The sequence below is a fragment of the Zingiber officinale genome, chromosome 1A, assembly GCF_018446385.1.
Source record: "Zingiber officinale cultivar Zhangliang chromosome 1A, Zo_v1.1, whole genome shotgun sequence".
NCBI classification, from domain to species: Eukaryota; Viridiplantae; Streptophyta; class Magnoliopsida; order Zingiberales; family Zingiberaceae; genus Zingiber; species Zingiber officinale.
Window position 1 is genome coordinate 65,431,899 of NC_055987.1, and position 6,046 is coordinate 65,437,944.

Genomic DNA, 6,046 nt, shown 5'->3' on the forward strand with positions numbered 1-6,046 from the left:
TAGCGCTCGTGGCTTTCACGTGTTTTGTAATCGGAAAACTTGACGAGAGTTAAGCAGCGGAATAAATTAAAGACAAACACATAAAATGACCCAAGTATTTTTACTTGGTTCGGAGCCTTGGGCGACTCCTACTCCAAGGCCCACGCTCGTTGAGCGTTTACTTCAGGAAATTCACTATCAAAACACAAAGTACAGATTAAGTATTACAAAATTGAAATAATAAAGCTATACCGACAATAGAATTTAGAGAAGATGAAGCTTTGGGTTGTCAAGGACTTGTCATAGCTTAGTCAGAGCATCTCGTTAGCAGCACGTTGTAGTAGGATCACTTTAGAATTGTTGTTCCATGGTTGTTGTTCGAGACCCCTTATAAAGCCTGCTAGAGGCGCCTCAAAGCCCAATCAAGGCGCCTCAAACCTGCCAAGTCTGCCGCATGGATCAGCGCTGAAAACTTCATCTCTAATCCATTTGAAGGCGCCTCCATGGCCACTCCAAGGCGCCTCCAAGCAGTCTGAGGCACCTCCATATCCTTTGAGGTGCTTCTAGCTCTGTTGTGCGCAGACTTTAGCTCCTTTGCACCCGAGGTGCCTCCAAGCTCCATGGAGGCGCCTCAGACACTGTTCATCGGAGGGAAAACATTGTTCTCTCATACCTGCAAGGCATGTTAATCCAAAAACACAAACATATCCTATAAAACAAGGTTAGCACATAACAAACATAATAGATGAAATGTTTGACAACGTTCGTGTTGTCCGGTTCTGACTTCAGATTTCCAACCGGAAACCCTAGGTCGAATCGACGCCTACTGTTCCCTCTTTCAGGGAACACGCCCTCACCTATGATGTGTGTAGATTGTATATACTTGTTTAGCATGTTTTGACACACATTCACATACTTTGTACATGCTTTGTTTACGTATTTTCATACTTCCAGCTTTCCTTTTAGCATATTTACTCTTTTTGTACGGAGATATGCTTTTGTGCATTTTCTGTACACAAGAGTTAAATTTGGTGAAGCTTTCATGTTCAAGGCCAAATTTACAAGTGAAGCAAGGGAGAAAGGCACCATTCCTGAACCTCACATGACCCTGCCATGGCGGGTTGCCCAGGCCGTGTGGAGATCCATAGCTGTGTAGCTCCAGCAGGAAAGGAAGATGGCTCGGTCGTGTAAACCTCACACGGCCGTGCCAAGATTTGAAGCCAAATGGAGCCAGGCCGTGTACACCACACGACCATGTAAGATTTCCAGAGACCAGGGAGGCCCTAGCTGTGTACACCACACGGCCGTGTAAGGTTTCCAATGAGCAAGAAGGCTCTGGCCGTGTACACCACATGACCGTGCCAGGTTTTTAGAGGTGGAGGCAGTACCGGCCGTGTAGATCTACACGGCCGTGCAAGGGGAGCATTGGCAGAAGCAAGCCACGACCGTGTACCACACACGGCCGTGTGAGACAGGCAGAGAGGGGAGTGTGCCAGGCTGTGTCTCACACACGGCCAGGTCCTGGGGCCATGTGGCGCCCGAATTTCCCCCTCTATATAAAGGTTTCTTCTTCATTTCAAAGGGGATTTTTTCCCTTTTTTTTTTTTTTTTTTTTGGGGGGGGGGAAACAAGATTGGGGCATTCCTCACCATTCTTGGAGAGATTTCCGGTGATCTAAGGGTGGATCTTCACCGAATCGACTTCGGGAAAGAAAGAATTGGATCCGAAGACGTTCTTCTTTGTTGATAAGATTTCTTTCTCTCTTTTCTTGGATTTGAGGGGTAAGAATGCTTGTAATCTTCATCTCTTGGGGATTCTTTCCTTGTTTTATGGAGTAGATTTCTTGTTCTAGGATGGAGGGTGCAATTGTAAGGATGATTTGATGTAAAACTCTTGTGGATGTGCCAATTCCTATTTCTATGATTTTGCCCTGTTTGTGTCTATTCTTTAATGTGTGGATTATTATGATTAGGGCTTAATTACCATGCTTGATTGAATGTTTAGATATCTTGTGGATCTTGTAGAGGTAATTCCTCATTCGATTTTCCGAGGGACGTTCATGACAGGAACATACCCATGTGAGGACATTTAAAGGGTAATCTTGAAGGGGAAATTAGGTATTTCAAGAGGGTAGGATAGATTGTATGTGTTTAAATATTATATCTCAATGCGGTTGAGGAGTGATGGATTCTATGTTGATTATTCGAGGGACGCACGTGACAGGCAAGCCCGTGTAAGGACAACATAGATTCATTTCTAATTGATCACGTTTAGATATAGGTCGGTTGTCTATTGCAAGAGGGAACCGACAACCTTCTACAAATGATGGACATTTGAGGAATAAGATTTGGTAGATCATTTACATTGAACAATCCTTACAAAGAAACCAAAACTCCTAGATAATACCCTTTATCGTCACCCTTATTCTTGTTTCTTATTCTTTCATTTCTTTGTTTACATATCATAGTCATACTTAGCTTTTGTAAATCAATTGATTGATTGTTTAGCTAACTCACGTTGAGACATCTTTAGTGCTTATTCCAGTCCCTTTGGATTCAATATCTTTTATTATTACTTACGACATATCCGTACACTTGCGGAGAGTCAACAAGTTTTTGGCACCGTTGTTGGGGACTGCGCTATAACATTAGAGATTATCAACTGAGTTAGACTAACCATAACATAACTTTTCTTTACATTAGCATATTTGTAACTATTCTTTAGAATTCTGTTTTCATAATTTTTGCATATCTTTCTACTTCTTGACAATTCATTTTGTTGCAATTCTAATTTTAACTTTGCAATCTTGATTTCTGACATCCTAGTCCATCTTTTCTATATTTTTCTTTCGATCTAACTTTTCTTTTCCTCTCTACTTTTCTTTTGTAAACATATCTTGCAATATGGTTCTTGTGTAAGAGAAGATCAAACTTCGTAAAGGCATCAAGAATAACAAGAACTTATAAACACATTTGTTGATTAGCATATGAATTATTCTAAACATATTTCTTTTCCCTTGTGTCTTTTCTTTCTTGTTTTCATTATGCACTTTCTTTCTTGCAATTTAAATTCTGTATTTTCTTTCTTGCTTTTCATATAACATTTTATTTCTTGTCTTTGATTCTTCATTTTATAATTTTTTCTTGAATATCCATGAGCACTAACATGTCAAGCAAGCGCATGAGAAATTTTTCTACACTCTTTTCTGCAAGATTTTCATCTCCCATTGTGCAACCTCAAATTTAAGCAGAAAGTTTCCAACTAGTCCCAGAGTTAATTTTCATGATACATGGTCACAAATTTAGAGGAGAAGTATCAGAAAGTCCTTATCTGTATCTTGAAACATTTTTAGAGATTTGTGATATAGTGAAATGTGAAGGAGTGTCAGCATATGCAGTTCGATTGATGACATTTCCTTTCAGTATCAAGGATAAAGCAAGGACTTGGTTATATTCTCTCCATCCTCAAAGTATCACAAATTGGGAGCAATTGGAGAAGCAATTTCTGAATCATTTTTTTCCTCCAAGCAGAATAGTGTATATGAGGAATTACATAACAAATTTTGCTCAGGCATATGGAAAATCATTGTTTGAAGCTTGGGATAGATTCAAGAGTCTTCAAAGACAGTGCCCTCATCATGGTTTTGAAAAATGGTTGATTTTGCACATATTTTATGGGGGAATTTCTTTCTCAGACAAGAGTTTATTGGATTCATCAGCTGGAGGTTCTTTTATGGACAAAAGTGTAGATGAAGCATATTGATCAAGTGACATTGAACCTCCATGAATGGTCGAACATAAGTTGGATGAAATCTCCCTCAAACATTCAAGGAGTGCAGGCCATAAATGCTATAGATCCTATCAAACAAATTGTAACTCAACCATCTATGAGTTTTGAAAATCACAAGTCACAGAACGGGGAGTTCAAACATTTAGGGGCAAAGATTGAAAGTATTGTTTCAAATTGGTTTAAAGAAGATCTCCCTCCTTCGCAGACAAGATCTAGTGAATAGTGTGATGATGTTGGGTTGAGAATTGAAAAAAATCATGAAGAACTTCTGAAGAAGGACATGTTTAGAATTGAGGAGAAGAACAATAGAAGACCACATGAACTCAGTTCCATTATTCCAAGAGGTTCCCAAATGCCACAAGTACCTTTCCCTCGACGATTGATCATACCAACACTAGATAAGTAAGTTGGACCCCCTCCAAAAGCTCAAAGGGAATTTGGGAAAAAGGAAGTTCAATCTTTCCCAGGACCTTCACTAAGGGTTCCTTTTCCACAAAGGTTAGTGGGGGACAATGAAAATAAATACTTCGGTAAATCCTGTGACACTAATATGGTTGAGTGTAGATTTTTGAATGTATATGAAGATGAGGACTCTTCAGATGAGGATTTTATTGATAATGCAGTGGTAAATAAGTTTTCAGATCTACCTCCAAATTTTATAGGGTGTTATAGTGACATTGGATTTTCAGATGATAAATGTGATGTGGTAGATCAACTTAAAACTGCAAGTGAAGTTATTGATCCTCTTGTTATTGATTCTCCTATTAAGGATATAGATGTTGGTTTATTTTTTGATGTATGTGTTGATGATGATGATATGGAAGAATGTGTAGGGAGCTATGTTGTCGAAGCAACATCTCAAGGATCACCACCTTTGTCCACACAACCCTTAGAGGTTGTAAGAATTGATCATGTTGTGGAACAATGTGTAGGGACTTATGTAGAGCTAGCAGAGTCTCAAGAATCAGCATCATTGATATCATCAACACCTGAGCCAGAGTCAGAACCATCATTTGATTAAGAGGAAGTCACATCTACATGTTTAGAAATTTCAGGTATTTCTCAGCAAAGTAAGGTTAGTATTTCTTGTGATCTTTTGGAAAATTTTATAGAGGTACCTATCATTGACTTTGTTGGATGTGATTCAATTTTTATTTCTTATTCTGCTTATCTTAATATGGTTATAGCTCTATCTTATCTAATATGTTTGTGGGAGATTTATTTTTTCTTTGCATGTGTAGATTTCACTTGGGTTAATAATTGCAAGCTCAATCTGAACCGTCTTATACCACCCGAAGATGGAGAGAGCAATACTTCATTTTGTAATTCCTATATTGAAAGCTCCCTCCATAATAAGAGCCCTTGGTAGGAGGGTGTTGAAATATCTTACCCCTCCAAGAGCGAGATTTCGATAAATCTAATGAGGTGGTCGAGCTAATGATCTTAAACAAGCACTTCTTGGGAGGCAACGCAAGTTCATTTTCTTTGTTTTCATTTGTCTTTAGTTCTTTCTACTTTAATTTCATTCTTTATAATAAACATGTATCCTCTACTTAATTTTTGTTGTCAATCTTCTTTTATAAGACTCAAAGATTAGGAGGAGTGTAATTACATGATGGAGAAGTTAATGACATGGGCATTTGGCATGCATCATTTGGTAACTTCTGTTACTTTTAATCTCCTCCACATTGTTTTTAGTTTTCATTGGGACAATGAAAAGTTTAAGTCTAGGGGGATGCATTAGATGCATTTGAATTGCTTTGTTTATTTTTTTATTTTTGCTTATGTCTTGCATTTTGTTTTGATTTCTTGTGGCATTCATCTTGAGAACATCAAACTTCACTTATATGCTTTCTTTTCTTTAAGTGAAAATGTTAGCACATTCATTATCTAGATTCATGATGTTGTAAATGATGCTAGTAGTATGCTTAATGTACCTCTTTTCGCTATCTTGGGTAGCATAAAATAAGCTAAGTATCTTATGGAGATGAGTTTTAGTCTTGGCTTGACCTTAAGGATCTTATCTTCACTACACCTATACTTGATGCTTGAATAGTTTGTTAGTTAGAGCCCTAGAGCCAATCATTTGATGATTGTATTATGGACTTGTTGTATCATATTCTTATATAAATAAAGGTATTTGATTTTTGGTTATTATACTTACTTGTATTGGTGCCAAATAAACTAAGTATAATAGCGTTCTTGAGTAGAAGGTTCTCACCTATATCAATCGGTTAGTTGAACCGATAGAGAGATGATATAGGGAACACTACTCCTA

The 6,046-nt window shown here is 37.9% G+C and overlaps 1 non-coding gene across 1 annotated transcript; it reads right to left on the bottom strand.

Annotated features, from left to right (window-relative positions):
* Window positions 1-3,517: 3,517 nt before the first annotated feature.
* Window positions 3,518-3,623, bottom strand: LOC122039170. The gene has a single exon (XR_006128059.1). It is a non-coding gene; the product is annotated as a small nucleolar RNA R71 (small nucleolar RNA).
* Window positions 3,624-6,046: the final 2,423 nt, after the last annotated feature.